This window comes from Symphalangus syndactylus, chromosome 23 (assembly GCF_028878055.3).
Source record: "Symphalangus syndactylus isolate Jambi chromosome 23, NHGRI_mSymSyn1-v2.1_pri, whole genome shotgun sequence".
Classification (NCBI taxonomy): Eukaryota; Metazoa; Chordata; class Mammalia; order Primates; family Hylobatidae; genus Symphalangus; species Symphalangus syndactylus.
In genome coordinates, this window is record NC_072445.2 from 20,562,144 (window position 1) to 20,577,046 (window position 14,903).

Genomic DNA, 14,903 nt, shown 5'->3' on the forward strand with positions numbered 1-14,903 from the left:
GTAGAAATATGACTGGACAATAAGGGTAAGCTCTAATGCTAATAGACTCAGAGGGGCAACCCAGCAAGCCCTGTCTGTTCAGATTCTTCTTGGTCTCTCTGTGCAGTGTTCCTTCTTCCAGGGTAAGAGGATCCTTCCCGGAATGAGGGTCTTATAACCTGCAATCATATTAGAGTCCTGCCTTGGGCAGGTGAAAGGAAGGCAGGAAAAGGTCAGAGAGAAAGATTCTGCTTTCTGAGACCTGCTCCTGAGGCCTAAAGTACTCCAATATTATAACAAAAGACTGTAGCAAGGGCGACGGGAGTTATGAGCCAGGAACGGTATTAACATGTAATAATCACAATGACCACAGAGGCTTCTGAATATGAACACACAGGAATAATTCATAAGAAGTCGTTTAACTTTTAAAGTTCTCTTTGCACAGATAAGTGCCTTTTTCTCAACTACGGGGTATGAGTTAGCTAGAAATGTATTTATATTTAAGAACTAGGACCTGAAAAACCTAATGGTAACTTTAGACATTCTCTTAGTACTAGAGAATCCAACGGGACTACACTAAAACCCTTGATAACAGCCGTCTTCATCATCACATTGTATGAAAATCTATTACCATAACCACAATCACTGGTCAATACAAAAACACAAACTTTTTTTTTTTTTTTGGAGATGGAGTCTCACTCTGTCACCTGGGAATGCAATAGTACCACCTCAGCTCACTGCAACCTCCACCTTCCAGGTTCAAGTGATTCTCCTGCCTCAGCCTTCTGAGTAGCTGGGATTACAGGCACCCACCATAATGCCTGGCTAATTTTTGTATTTTTAGTAGAGACAAGGTTTCTCCATGTTGGCCAGGCTGCTCACGAACTCCTGACCTCATGTGATCGGCTCACCTCTACCTTTCAAAGTGCTGGGATTACAGGCATGAGCCACCATCATTCTAAATCAATGGGAATGTTCACTTTAAAAACCAATAATTTTCTTCAAATAGTAAGGCCTGAAAATAATTATCTTCAATTTGGCCCCTTGACCACTAGATAAAATATCATCCTGGCAATCAAGAAGACTTTCAGTGAGCACTCAGATAATACATTCCATTTAAATGGATTCCACCTTTCTGCCTCTCTCCTGCAGACTTCATTTCTCCCACAGTTCCCTACCTGTTCTTCAGATCTCAGTTGCAGTCTCCATACACAACCATAACTGCCACAAATCCTGATTTCCCCTATTTGTCACTGTTAAATTCTCATCAGGCATCATTTCCCTTTTTGAAACAAAAGACAAACCAAAACAATAGATAAAATGTCCAATCTCAAGTTTGAAATCTCTGTGAAAAGCTGACAAATAAACCATCCAAGTAAAACCCAGTCCTGGCAAGAGATTAGGGCAGGTGGACCTTAGCTCTTGTGTTATTAGTAAAGAGTCAGAAAAGAAAATGCTCATTTGTTAAGTATCAGTACTCTCTTTCCAAATTCTTCCTGATTGACCTTTGGAATGGGGGCATGTGGCAAGTTGAATAATGCACTCCCACCCAAATGTCCATATTCTAAACCCCAGAACATGCGAATATGTTATGTTCCATGGCAAAAAAGAATTAAGATGCAGATGGAATTAATGTTAATCAGTTGACCTTAAAATAGGGAGATTATCATGGATTATCTGACCCAATGTAATCACAAGAGTCCTTAAAAGTATAAGAGGATGGCAGAAGAAGAGGTCTGAATGATGTGATGTGAGACCTCAACCCACCATGGCTGACTTTGAAAATGAAGGAAGCGGGCATGAGCTAGAACATGTGGATGGCCTCTAGAATCTTGGAAAGGTAAGGAGACAGATTCTCTCTGGAGCCTCAAGAAAGCAACACAGACTAGCTGACCTCTGAAGGTTCACTGAACCTGTTATTTTAGCCTAGTAAGGCCACGTCAGACTTCTGACTTTCAGAAACATGAGATAATAAATTACGTTGCTTTAAGTGACTAGATTTGTAGAAAATTTTTATAGCAGCAATAGAAAACGAATATGGAGCATATAAAGTAACTGAATGAGACAAAGAGCAAATAATAGCCCAATTCAGTTTCAACTAAAGTCAAAGAAAGTGGCTTAAATACCTCAAAACTGACCCATTACCAGACCAAATGATTGCTGAAGAAGATAAAATCTTCTTTGGATATTTTACAATAGGATGAAGGCTGGAGAATGTGGCTAGAACATCACTCTACAGCAGTGTCTCTCAACTAAGGCATTTTTGCCCCCCAAGAAGACACTTATTAATGTCTGGAGATATTTTTGGTTGCCACAACCAGGAGGGGGCTGCTACTGGCAGCTGGTGAGTAGCAGTCAGGGATGCTGTTAAGCATCCTGTAGTGCACAGGACAGCCCTATAACATAGAGGAATCTCAAAGTGTCAGTAATGCTGAGGTTGAGAAACCCTGGTCTAAGAAAATGCTGGGGCAACTCTATCCTTGTTTAATAAGAAAGAAATATTTATTTCATTCTAGGGAGGCAGATGCATGAGATGCAAAACCTGCAAGTAACATATAATTAGTTGATTCTATTCACAATTTTGGAAATGGGAACTAATCTGCATCCCATGTGCAATGTCCGAATGTTTGGTGTTCTATATGGCTTAAAGGTCATAAAAGGTAAAAGTTGTCTAAGATCAATGGGCAGCTGGCTGCTATACTGAAAGTTCCTGATCTTACTCTCAGACTCAGTCCCCCAACCTGCCTGCCTAGATAGGCCAACCTGGCACTGTGACCTCAGCTATTATATTCTCTACAGTCTTACAATGAGTTTAAAGCTTCAGAAGAATTATTTTGGGGTCAGAAGAAAGATAATGGGGTTCTTATGGGGATGTGAGCCCTTGGAGAAATGCTATTATTATTATCCAAAGTCTACCAATTGCTACTCAGCCCCAGGAATCTGTTGTGCAGCTGCAAGCCACAGTGACTGGGGTGTGGAGGAGCCTGGGGCACACCAGAATTGGGATGTACAAGCAACAGGCACAGATCCTATCCCGCTAAAGGAACTCATTGTCCATATTCTCCAGGAGGATGCAGTATTAAACTGACACATATGCCCCAATATGGAGGAAAATACTAAAAGAAGCTGGAAAAATGATAATGGAGGCCATAGAGGGAAGGCATTTCGGAGAAGAGCTGTTAGCTCCCTAAAACATCCAAATGCACCAGTGCCCATCCCATAGGCAAGATTAGAAATGAAGTGCTATCCCTCAAACTTTACCCACCCACTTATCTGATGTCATATGTACACACCAAAATGAATAAAATATGGTAGAAAAATAAGATAGTGTTTGTACATACAGTTACCCTTCTAAGCATTTCATATAAATGAACTCATTTAGCCCTCAGAGTTCTTTGACATACAGTTGAGATAATGAAGACAAAGAGGTTAAATAACGTGCCCAAGTTCACAAGGATAGGAAGTAGCTAAACCAGGATCTGAACCTAGACCCTGACTCTAAAGTAGGAATTCTTAAGCTCAGCACTGCTGACACTAGGGGCTGATAAGTCTTGGTTGTGGGGGCTGTCCTGTGCATTGTAGGATGTTTAGCAGCATCCCTGGCCTCTACCCACTAGATGCCAATAGCACACCCCAGTTGTGGCAAATAAATATTTTGTCTCCAGACATTGCCAGATGTCCCCTGGAGTGGCGGCAGAAATCATCCTCAGCTGAAAACCATTGCTCTCAAGCTGTACATTGAACAGTTCTCCTGTAAACTCTCAGGAACAATCTAACTGGAAAATAAGCCCTGAAAGTAAATTTAAAAATACAATGGATTGGCCCAGAAAAATCTAAAGACAACTTCAGTTGCATGACAAAAGTATAACATCATAGAGAAAGGGAGGCCACCCTCCCACTGCATTCTGCACCAGTTAGACCACATCTTATTGAATTGGTGGGGATTTAAGGATTTTAACAAATAAAGGTTCAGGACAAGGGACAGTAACCCAAAAATAACCAGAATGATGAGGGAACAAGGCAGCAAGTCACATGAGGAGCTGTTGAAGGAATGAGGAATGTTTACTTTTAATGGGGAAAACCCAGGTTGCATGTGACAGCCACAGTCCTGTGCAAAGTTCCTAAACATGTTCTGTGTGGGCCCAGACTGTACAGCTCCATCAACAGTAGCTTTTCAACAATTAGCAATATCTTCTTTATCAGAGGAGCAGTTAAAGTACAGGTCTGGGTCCTACCAGCAGGGGTACTGGAATATAGATTCCTGCATTAGATGAAGGTGAAAGTATAACAGACAGGTTACCCTTGATTGCCCTAAACCTGAAGTTAAAAATCAAAAGTCTACAAGGGCCAGACAGGTAATTTAAATGAATCAAACAGGTTCATGCAATAGAATAAGGACTGGTGTGAACTGTCCTTTTTCTATTTGGATGGTGCAAACTGGACCATCCAAAGAAGGCAACTACCACTCTATTCCAGTTAATTGCTTCCATGTAGGAATGGCAGCTCCATGTCACTAGATCATCTGATTATTTCCAAGAAAAACTGGAAAATTACATTTGTATGTAATATCCACTGATTTTTAAAGGAGCAACTAATTCAACATTTCAAAACATGAGTGAAACAAATAGATTTCTGGCTTCAAGGAGAGATGTAACCTCTCCCTTTAAGATACCCAAACACCCCCACTCTCCAGCCCTAAGAAAAATATGGTGGTTGATATGGCAAGAGATAAATCATACAGATCCCAGAATTACTATCACATTTTGTCTGCAATTTGAATCACCAGACTAGCCACTTCAAGCTGAAATTCAGACACACTGACCAATAAATAATTAAGGGGATCGGGCAAGTTAACATGACCTAGGGACTATTAAGTCACGAGCTGACATTGCCGCTGCCCACAATACAAATGAGGAAGGGCTTGTTTTCCTCTAAGCAGGCATATCTCCTTCTAGTAACTTGCACATCAAAGTGAGTCAGGAAAGAGAAATAGAGTTGCCTTATTGTGGCAGTTACTTGTTCTATCTCTGCGAAGAACATCGCTATCCTAGTTGGTAAACAACTTTAAAACTTTCTGACTCTCTAAAACTTAGTGATCAACGAGAGAAAATTCAAGAGCTTCCTCTGAGAGAGAATGCTTCACTAAGGGAAAGAACCCTACTCAACTCTGGTCTACAGACTTCTCCAGAAATTCTGCTGCCATATAGATATTTTCAGTTATCTACAAATCTTTGCACTCACAGATATCTGCATGACCACAGCCAGGACAAAGGCAAATCTGTCCAAAATATTTTTTTCCCATTCCCAGCTTTAATTATTCTATTTTTGAATTTTTATCTGAGCATATTCAACTTTTGAAATTAAGCCAGCTATTATTTTAGCAATAATTTCCCTGTGTTTTGTGATGACTTGTTTTTATTGGTAACTCTTAGTTAAGAGTTTCCAATTCTCTGAACAGAGAAAGATACTTTTATGTATAATAAATTAGGTTTACTGAAAAGAATATAATAAGACATCAAATTTATTAAAACAAATTTTAAAATAAAGCACAGGGAATTCAAAGTAATACAATATTAGCAAATAATGATAGTAATAATGTCTTACATTATGCTTCAGGGCATATTCATTTGTTTATTAGTTTTTACAAGTGGACCAGGTATAGCAATCTCATTCCCATTTTGTAGATGGGAAATTCAAGACAGAGAAACATTAACTTCCCACTGTAACTCCAAAAAAATAGCCTGCGTGCATCTACTGCTACCACCCCCCATTAGTAAACTCGCTTCTGGCCTCCTTCTGTCCCCTCTCCTTCCCCTATAATCCATTCGCCACATAGTACCCAGAGTTATCTCTTTATAATGTAAATCAATTATGTCACATCTCTGCTTCAAACTCTCTTTTGGCTTCTCTCATTGTAAAGAGTAAAATCCAAATGTTTCCCTTGGCCTATGAGGGTCTTCCTGACCTGGCTGCTGCGCCTAAAGCTCACTCCTCCAACTCTCCTTCTCCCTCACCTAACTCCAGCCACACTGGCCTTCCAACTGTGCCCCCAACACATCACACCTGTTCCCAGGAGCAGGACGTTTGTGCTTGTGGTTCCCTCTGCGGGAATGTCTGCCCATCTTCCTGAGGTTTCATCTCCAGGCCTTCTTGCAGAGAAGTCTCTCCTGGCAATCCAATCCAAGAAGCTGGGCCCCTCCCATATATCCAACACACACATACACACACACACACGCACACACCACTATACTGCAGCACTCTGCTTGCTTTTCTTCTCGCTATATGAATTCACCCTGTTCATCCCTCAGTTCTAGAATGTGAGCACTGTGAGAGCAGAGAGCGTATCTATCTTACTAACTGTGCTGTACTCAGTACTTGGCACTTAGGATCTGATCAATAAATATTTTTTGAAGTGAAGGAATGAATGAATACAAGTTCTACTAGGAATCAACTAGCCCACTTAATTCAATGAGCATCTACTCTTACAATAGACTTTTTATTTCTCCTCAACTGCTAAGTTTCTTTAAAAACCAAAAACCTACATGTTTGTATGTATTAGCCTGTTTCTATTAGTGTTGAGTCACATCCATAAAACTGAGCAAAATGACAGTGAGGGCACATAATGTGTCTAACAGGTGGCTGGCGTCATAAAGAAAGGCAGTAAGAACCCAGAATCATATTCTGGAACAACACAATGTTAGAATTAAATGTTCCCCTTCAATTTCTCTTCACTCAGTACTTTCTCTTCAATGCTTTTATTTTATGGAAATTTCTCAACATCTTGAGACGTCAGTCAGGCTTATTATCATGAATCTTGAAAAAAACTTAGGCTTAAGAGGAATAAGAGTGTAAATAATCCAATAACCACCTTCCTTTCCAGGAAATAGCCATCTTCTTGGGTATCAGGAACAGGAAGATGAAGGGGACTCCTAAACTGACCTTCCCAGGTGCTCCCACTCCAGTTGCTCAGGTACCTAGTCAGCACTTTTCTTAATGTTCTGTGCTCACAGAGCTTCCAAGAGGGTGGTAAATCGTATTCATGTTCAAAGGTGAGGGTGAGGGAATGTGTTTAGGCCCATGTGTGTTCCTCACCACAAAAGTGCAAAGGGGGCCAGGCGCGGTGGCTCACGCCTGTAATCCCAGCACTTTGGGAGGCCGAGGCGGGCGGATCACAAGGTCAGGAGATCGAGACCATCCTGGCTAACACGGTGAAACCCCGTCTCTACTAAAAATACAAAAAATTAGCCGGGCGAGGTGGCGGGCGCCTGTAGTCCCAGCTACGCGGGAGGCTGAGGCAGGAGAATGGCGTGAACCCCGGGGGGCGGAGCCTGCAGTGAGCCAAGATCGCGCCACTGCACTCCAGCCTGGGTGAAAGAGCGAGACTCTGTCTCAAAAAAAAAAAAAAAAAAAAGTGCAAAGGGCACAGAGATGCAATGGAGAGGAAATGAGGACGCAGCTGTCCCAGGTTCTGTTTGAGGGAAAAGTCCTGCGGTGCTAAGCAAGCCCTTCCACACCTCAGAAGGGATTTCTCAACTGTAAAATGAGTGGCCGAACCAGATTCACAACACTCCTAATGCTGCAACTCCTTCAGTCTCGCTGGCTGTACAGGCAGTGACAGACTATGGTGCCAGCCTTGGGTATGAAGGGCCCAGTTCAATGAAGAAAGACATTGAGACATCCACCACATGGCCAGCAGCAGCTTCTGGTACACAAATATCTGGGGAGGGGAAAGCACTTCCAGTGCCCAAGTGCAAGGAACTGAAGTAGGCCTGCCGGAAAATGCCAAGGTGGTGGGCTGTCTCACCACTTTCTGCAGGGCCAGCAGAATTCCTCTGTGAGGGAATCTGCCCGGGTGATGGAGGCTCACCAGTGCCTCGTGAGCAGAAGGCCATCTGCTTCTTCTTGATCAGGCCAGTGCTTAATGCTCAGATCTCTGAATTCAGTGTAAGCTCAAGGTTTGGTGCTGAGCCTCTTGGGATTGCCAACACCTCAGGGGATACATTTTCCAGCTCCTACCCTTATACCAGTCTCCCAGCTCAGCATTCTCATTTGGATCAAAGGTAATTTGTGCAAGCCTGATTTGTTAACACATCCCAAATCTGAATCCATGTGCCTTTTAAAGGTGGCAAACTGTTATTTATGAGCCATACGCACCTCTCCTCCCTCATCACCACTGCAGTAATCCCAAGAACCACAGGCATGAATAAAAGCCCGAACTTTTCGTTTTTGGTGACAGAAATTTCTCTTACAAGCTCCAGGAGATGATGAGGAAGACAGTGTTCTCTGTTTTCTGATTTTTCTTAATTTTTTAAAAAGGAGCCTCTCCCTTGACTTGGTGAAACAGCTGTGATCTTATCTGGCCTGCAGGGGGATGCTCCAGGTAGGAGAAAGAGTGCTTTGTTTTGTTCCTACAGCAGCCATTCATAACTGGGCTCCAAAAGACGCAATACTCCTTAAAGGGAGAGTGAGAGAGAGGGAGAGAGGGAGAAGGGTGTGTGTGAGAGAGAGAGGAGGCAGAGTGAGAGGTGTGTAGTGGGGTGTGTGTGTGAGAGAGAGAGAGAGAGAGATTGTCCCTGTAGGAGATCTACAGATAAGAAAACTCCGGGGCGGGCGCGGTGGCTCATGCCTGTAATCCCAGCATTTTGGGAGGCGGAGGCGGGCGAATCGGAGGCGGGCGAATCACCAGGTCAGGAGATCGAGATCATTGTGGCTAACACGGCGAAACCCCGTCTCTACTAAAAATTCAAAAAAATTAGCCGAGCGTGATAGGGCGCGCCAGTAGTCCCAGCTACTCGGGAGGCTGAGGCAGGAGAATTGCTTGAACCCGGGAGACAGAGGTTGCAGTGAGTCGAGATCGCGCCTCTGCACTCCAGCCTGGCGACAAAGTGAGACTCCGCCTCAAAAAAAAAAAAAAAAAAAAAAAGAAGAAGAAGAAGAAAGAAAGAAAAGAAAAGAAGAAAACTCCGTGTGTTCCCTGCCTGTCCTGATTCTCCCCCCTAGCTCTGAGCTCTTAGGGTTGCTTCCTTTCCTTTCGGGAAAAGGTTTGGAAGAACTGGTGTCTAATACCGTCACCCTCTCCTTCTCCCCGCAAGGATCCTAGCGCTGTTTCCGAGGGCTGCAGGGACTGTGAGCCCCGGACCCGCCAGCAGAGCGGGTGCGGCTCAGCGAGCCCACCCTGGCCGGTCGCCGCTCCGGGGTCCCGGCCTCCAGCGCGGCGACCGTGCCCTTCCTCCCACTCCCGCCTCGCCCCAGGGGCCCCTCCTCACTCAGGCGCGGCGCGGAGCTGCTCTCGGGAACCGGGGTCCCTGGGCGCGTTCCACCGCGCACCAACGCGACCCAAGCGCTCCAAACCCGACTGCGTCTCGCCGCCAGCACTGCGAGCCTCCGACCAGCCGCTGTCCCCCTGGCTAAGGGCGGAGCAGCTCTGGCAGGCGGCGGGCGGGTGGGCTGCGCGCCGGCTGTGTCCTGGGTCCGCCCCGCGCGGCCCTGTGGCCTCGACCCTCTCCTCCCCTGGTGATGCTGGAGGAGGTACCGGGGAGGAGCGTGTGTGGCCCCAGCCTCCCACTAGCAGCGGCGGCTCCCGACGCGAGCGTGCTCGAGCGCACCCAGCACCCTCCCCAAGGCCGGGGCCCGCACCTGGACCCGTGGTTAACTTAGCCCGCCGCGGACAGAGCCAGGCAATGCCTGGGTGGTGCCGTGCTCACCAGCTCCTTTCCGCAGACCTGATGCCGATCAGATTTACTCCCTGCTGAATTCGCCCCACAATTAGGCCGGTTTTGCTTGTTTCACCATGTTCTCTGAATACACTGAATTACTCCGAGCATCTATAGTTGGCAATGCCCTGGGCATTTTCCGCACTCCGGTACACTGTACACTGAACACCAACTCGGCAGTTGTGTGGACCGTGCTCCAGATTGGAAGGCCTGCCGCTGTGCTGGTGTCATTTCTCCCCGGAAATGACAATGAAGGGCAATCAGGAACAGCACTTAGGTCTGAGGAGAAATGGAGCTAGAAGGAGCCGTTTTACACCTGTTTAACACAGAGTTATTTGGGGTTTAACTGAAACGCCTTGCTTCATTTTCCAATGTTTTCTCTTCAATCCACTTTCTAATAAATTAAAAACACACTCATTTAAAACTTCACTTACAAACTTAGGGAAAGTAGTTTGAAATTTATGTGTGGTGTTATTAAAATTTTATATTTTTAAATCGTGTTTTGGTTTTTGGTGAGGTGCCAGAACTGGAGGTGAAATTTTGCTTATTTTGATTTTGAGTATTCTGCAGTAAGATGGCCTGAATTTTAGCTTGTTTCTCCCACTTATGAGTGGTGTGACCTTGGGGAAGTTCATCATCTCTGCTTCTCAGTCTCCTCATCCATAAAATCAAGAAAATCAAAATCAGTCAGTCAGAGGCAGTTTGTGAGCATGAAATGCAAATACATGTGAAATGCTTAAGACAGAGCTTGGCCTATGGGAAACATTCATTCAATATGTGTTGTCTAATACTGATAGCTTAATGAAGCAGTGACTCATTTAAACCTAACAGTAGATTTTATTTTTAATTTAAATGAAACTCTATCTGCCTAATGACATTGTCTTGTACTTCCTGGACTAGCCCCCTGTAAAACAAATGGCCCACAAATATCAATCTAAAAGGATACATTATACCCTACCAAAGAGATCTCTAATGTCTTCTTTTGACCTTAAGACAAAGATGAAGACAAAGTTGAAGTTGAAGACCTAACCCCACACTAAAAAGGTGTTAAGCTTGGAGAATAGCTCCTAAAAACAAGTATGCAACATTTTATTCACTTCTCTCATTGCCAGCAACATGTCATCTCCCACTGTCATTAGGTCATATGCTCTGAGCAGCCCCACAGCAGTTGGCATTTGGCAGGTTAGTGCCCTGAGAACATGCCCAGTGAAGAGTGCCCAGATTTAGCAAATAAAAATGTAGAACATCTGGTGAAATTTGAATGTCAGATAAACAATAAATAGTTTTTTAGTATAAATATGCCCCATGCAATATTTGGGACACATACTAAAAAGTTATTTGTTGTTTATCTGAAATTCAGATTTAACTGGGCTTCCTGTATTATATCTGGCAACTCAGTAAGTAAAATTAATAAAGAATATTCCTCACATTCCAAGAGGATAAGTCAACACAGACATACAGATTATAAGGTGTGTCTGATATGGGTTGTTTTAGTTTTTTATGAGTTGGTTCTTTGTTATTCTATTTCCTACATTAATTCCTCCTCTCATTTCCCATCTGCACAGCAGACCTATTTCCTCTTTAATATGAATGAAACTGATGACTCGGCTCTTCCCTTCAATCAAGATATTAGAGCCAATTATAATAATGTGCTCAATTTCTTTTTCTTTTCTTTTCTTTCTTTCTTTTTTTTGTTTTCTCTTTTGTTTCCTGGAGACATGGTCTCACTCTGTCACCCAGGCTGAAGTGCAGTGGCATGATCACAGCTCACTGCTGCCTTTACCTCCCAGGCTCAAGCAATCCTCCTACCTCAGCTTCCCAAGTAGCTAGGATCACAGACACATATCATCACACCTGGCTAAATTTTTTATTTTCATTTTCTGTAGAGACAGTGTCTCACTATGTTGCCCAGGTTGGTCTTGAACTCCTAGGCTCAAGCGATCTTCCTGCCTCAGCCTCCCAAAGTGCTGGGATTACAGGTGTGAGCCACTGTGCCTTGCCATGTGCTCAATGTTTTTTTTTAAATTTGAATAGTGTTTACTGAGATGAGGGCCAGCTGTATGTCAGGTACCATTTCAAGGACAAATAAGACACAATCCTTCCCTAGAGGATAAGGAAATAACAACATTAAGTGCTACCCTATTAGGGAAATACAGAGGACTGTGGGAGTTCAGCAAGGTGAGTTATTTAATTATCCTGAGAAAGATGTGGCAGTCAAGGAAACCTCACTGTCTGGGACCCAAAGAAAAGTGGCTCCAACCCAGATAAGCAGGAGAGGTCCCAGAATGGCAGCAGTGTCGAGGCTAGGAAGCAACCCATCCTGATTGCAGTAGGAAGACTGGAGGGAAAAATAGGGTTCAATACAATCGAAAGCATGACTAGGAACTTGGAAGCCCTGGAGGTTGTTAGAAGGTGACAGAATGCAAAGAAAAAAAATTACGGTTAAATTATTTCCATCTAAAATATAAAGTTGAAATTAAAACTAGGATCTTCGAGGGAGAAAGTGTCCAGGAAAGGCCTGATGCAAGTGTGATGTACCTAAAATGGACTGATTCTGAGCTATTAGTGGTGTCTCAAACAGGAGATCCCATTTAAATCTGAAATCTGAATGTTCTCCGAATGACTGAGAGCAGGAAGCATAATCAAGCCCTCCACTAGATTACAGGGAACAATATTCACATAGTCACAGAAATGCTGCGTATTTGTTTTCTGCTTTTAGATTCACCTTATAAGCAAGTCAAAGAAGAACTATGACTCTAAAAGATAATGTAAATATGATTAATTTTTTTAATGCACAGGGTAAACGTCAATAGGTAGAAAGGGGTAGGAGCAGGAGCAAGGTGGAGAGAAGGGTGGGGTACTCAGGTTCTCACTTTAGGAAGTGACAGTCAAAAGATACTGTCTGTAGTTGACAGGACAAAATGGTCTGGGTGTACAGAGGAGAGAGCAGTGCAGGGCTGAATATAGAGACATATCTGTATGAGGAGGTTAGGGAGGAGATAAGACCAGTGTGTATGTGAGTTAAATCTTCATTTCTCTTAGGAAAAATTAGGTAGATAGGGCCTAAGATGATGTACCAGGAAATATAATAAGATAGCATGTTATTTTGGAAACATGGAGATCACCACCAGAAATCTAAAAGCAGAAACCATTAAGAGTTTGGAGAATGGCAATGAAATTGAGACTGAGGTTGACCTTGGGGTTGGGGTTGGCTGAGGTGGGGACTCTTGTTTTTCATTTTTAGTATTTCACTGCCACTTATTTGAACTATGCTCGTGATTGTACAGAATACATATTTAAAACTTTTCAAGATTAGAACTTTGTGAAAAGACTTCACCATGGCAGTAGCTTTCAAGCATGAGTAGGAGTTATTCCAGATGAACTCCTATTTGTTCTACAGAATATGGAACTTCATGAGCAAAGGCTCAGGGGCCTAAAAGTGAATAATACATCTTGGGAATGTCAAGTTCTCCATCATGTCAAGAGCATTAGGCCTATGGATAGGACAAACCAGAAGATAAGAATGAAAGGAGGGCTGGGGTTGCTAAAAAAGTCCTCTGGGTAATGTAATAGAGTTTGGACAGTGAGCACCTTGAGGACAGGAACCACATCATTTTTATTCTCACATCCAGTACAAAGTCTAGCACATGGCAATAGTAGTACATCACAACATGATCAATTATGTCGTAAGAAAATGACATAATGGATGGTGATTTGAAAACATTTTTCCAGTTAAGATGTAATATTGATATTGCTAGAAATCTAAACAAAACAGAAAAAAATAGGAAGTTCAGGTTGCCCTATAACCCCAACTTCATTTGGTAATTATTTAACAATTTGGTACATACCTTCTAGATGCTTTATTAAGATGTGAGTGTGGTTATTAAGAGAGCAGAGTCAGACAAAGCCTGGAATCCAGCTCTACCTGTACTCCTTCAAAGGTCTTGGGCAAGTTATGTAGCCTTCTAACCCCTCAGTTTCCTAATCTATAAAATGGAAATAATAACAACAACTACATCACTGGGTTGTAGTGAGGATAAGGAATAATGCATGTAAAGTGCTTGGAACAATGTTTGACAAGCAGAGTGAGCACTTGAAAGATGTTACCTATTAGTATGTATATAGATATATATGCATATAGAGATATGTAATTTGTTAGAAATAAAGTTTGGAGTCTTAAAGAAAAAGGAGCAAACAAAGGATTTTTCAGCAAAGCAAATTTACTTCTGCGCAGAAGGGTGCTTCTCATAGGGATGATTGCCACGAGAGCACACTGAACAAAGGAGAGTAGAAGCTTTTATTCCTAAAATGACTCCTGCCTCTGTGTCCTTTCCCCATCGGCTGGGGTCGGACCGCACAATCTAAACTAGACTCGATTGGTTAAATATTTAAACTTTCTTAGATAAGGTGGGCTTATGATGGGAGAGAGGGAAGAGGAGGAAGGGGTCATCTACAGAGGACTAGAGCGCCAGTCCATTCCCAAATAAGGAAAGAAATGTGAGCTGGGGCTGTGGCATGCCTGGGCATGTAGTAAAATCAGAAAGAAGAAAAGGAGAAGAAAGAGGGGCGGTAATTTGGAATTAGAGAATAAGAAGCTGAGCAGGCTGTTTGAAGAGAAATCTTGTGATATTTCACATAAATATACATATGAGAAAGACAATTCATACATATATGAATATATATGTGAATAACTAGGAAGACCTGGAAGGTACTGGTGGTTTGTGTGGGTTGGAAGAACCTACCACAAGACAGAGTGACAGAAGTGGGAAGGGAGAATATCATGGTCTGAGAATAGAATTTGAGGTCTAAGAGTCCAGTGATGATAACTATGCCTCTAAGTTTTTGAAGTAGAAAAAACTAATCTTTGATTTGATATTTTAGCCAATTCAAAAACTTATTATGCAATGCCAGGCTAAGCCTTCATTCCTCATTGGCAATGCCTTGATATCTTTTGTGGACGTGGTTCACTTAGGGACTTGAGAACTGTGGATGTCACAATGGGTTTGTTTGTATGCATTCAGTAACTGGATTCTACCATCTGGCCTGCCAAACTGGTCTCCAGGGCATTTTTCCTTACCCCAGTCATTGATAACACCCTTACTCACCTTAATCAAGATGTGGGAAGCATTGTGCTAAATCCGAACTCCCAGGTTTCTCTCAGTTGGCACTGTGATTCAGTCACCCACATCCTTTATCTGGTTGCACAGTTCC

At 43.0% G+C, this 14,903-nt stretch overlaps 2 protein-coding genes across 5 annotated transcripts in view; one reads left to right on the forward strand and one right to left on the reverse strand.

Annotated features, from left to right (window-relative positions):
• PLA2G7 (phospholipase A2 group VII) overlaps nt 1-9,916 on the reverse strand; it is a 32,192-nt gene extending 22,276 nt beyond the window's left edge. Inside the window, exons 1-2 of one of the 4 annotated variants that reach the window (XM_063632923.1) lie at nt 9,246-9,549; nt 8,134-8,431 (exon numbers count right to left, since the gene is read on the reverse strand). The gene's annotated coding sequence lies outside the window, so the exon portion shown is untranslated. Of the gene's footprint in view, nt 1-8,133; nt 8,432-9,245; nt 9,553-9,683 lie in introns of those variants that run through there. The other 3 variants (XM_055262946.2, XM_055262945.2, XM_063632921.1) reach the window with 3 other exon arrangements.
• ANKRD66 (ankyrin repeat domain 66) overlaps nt 1-14,903 on the forward strand; it is a 39,978-nt gene that overhangs the window by 6,363 nt on the left and 18,712 nt on the right. The window contains exon 2 of the mRNA XM_055262954.2: nt 6,860-6,949. The gene's annotated coding sequence lies outside the window, so the exon portion shown is untranslated. The remainder of the gene's footprint in view (nt 1-6,859; nt 6,950-14,903) is intronic.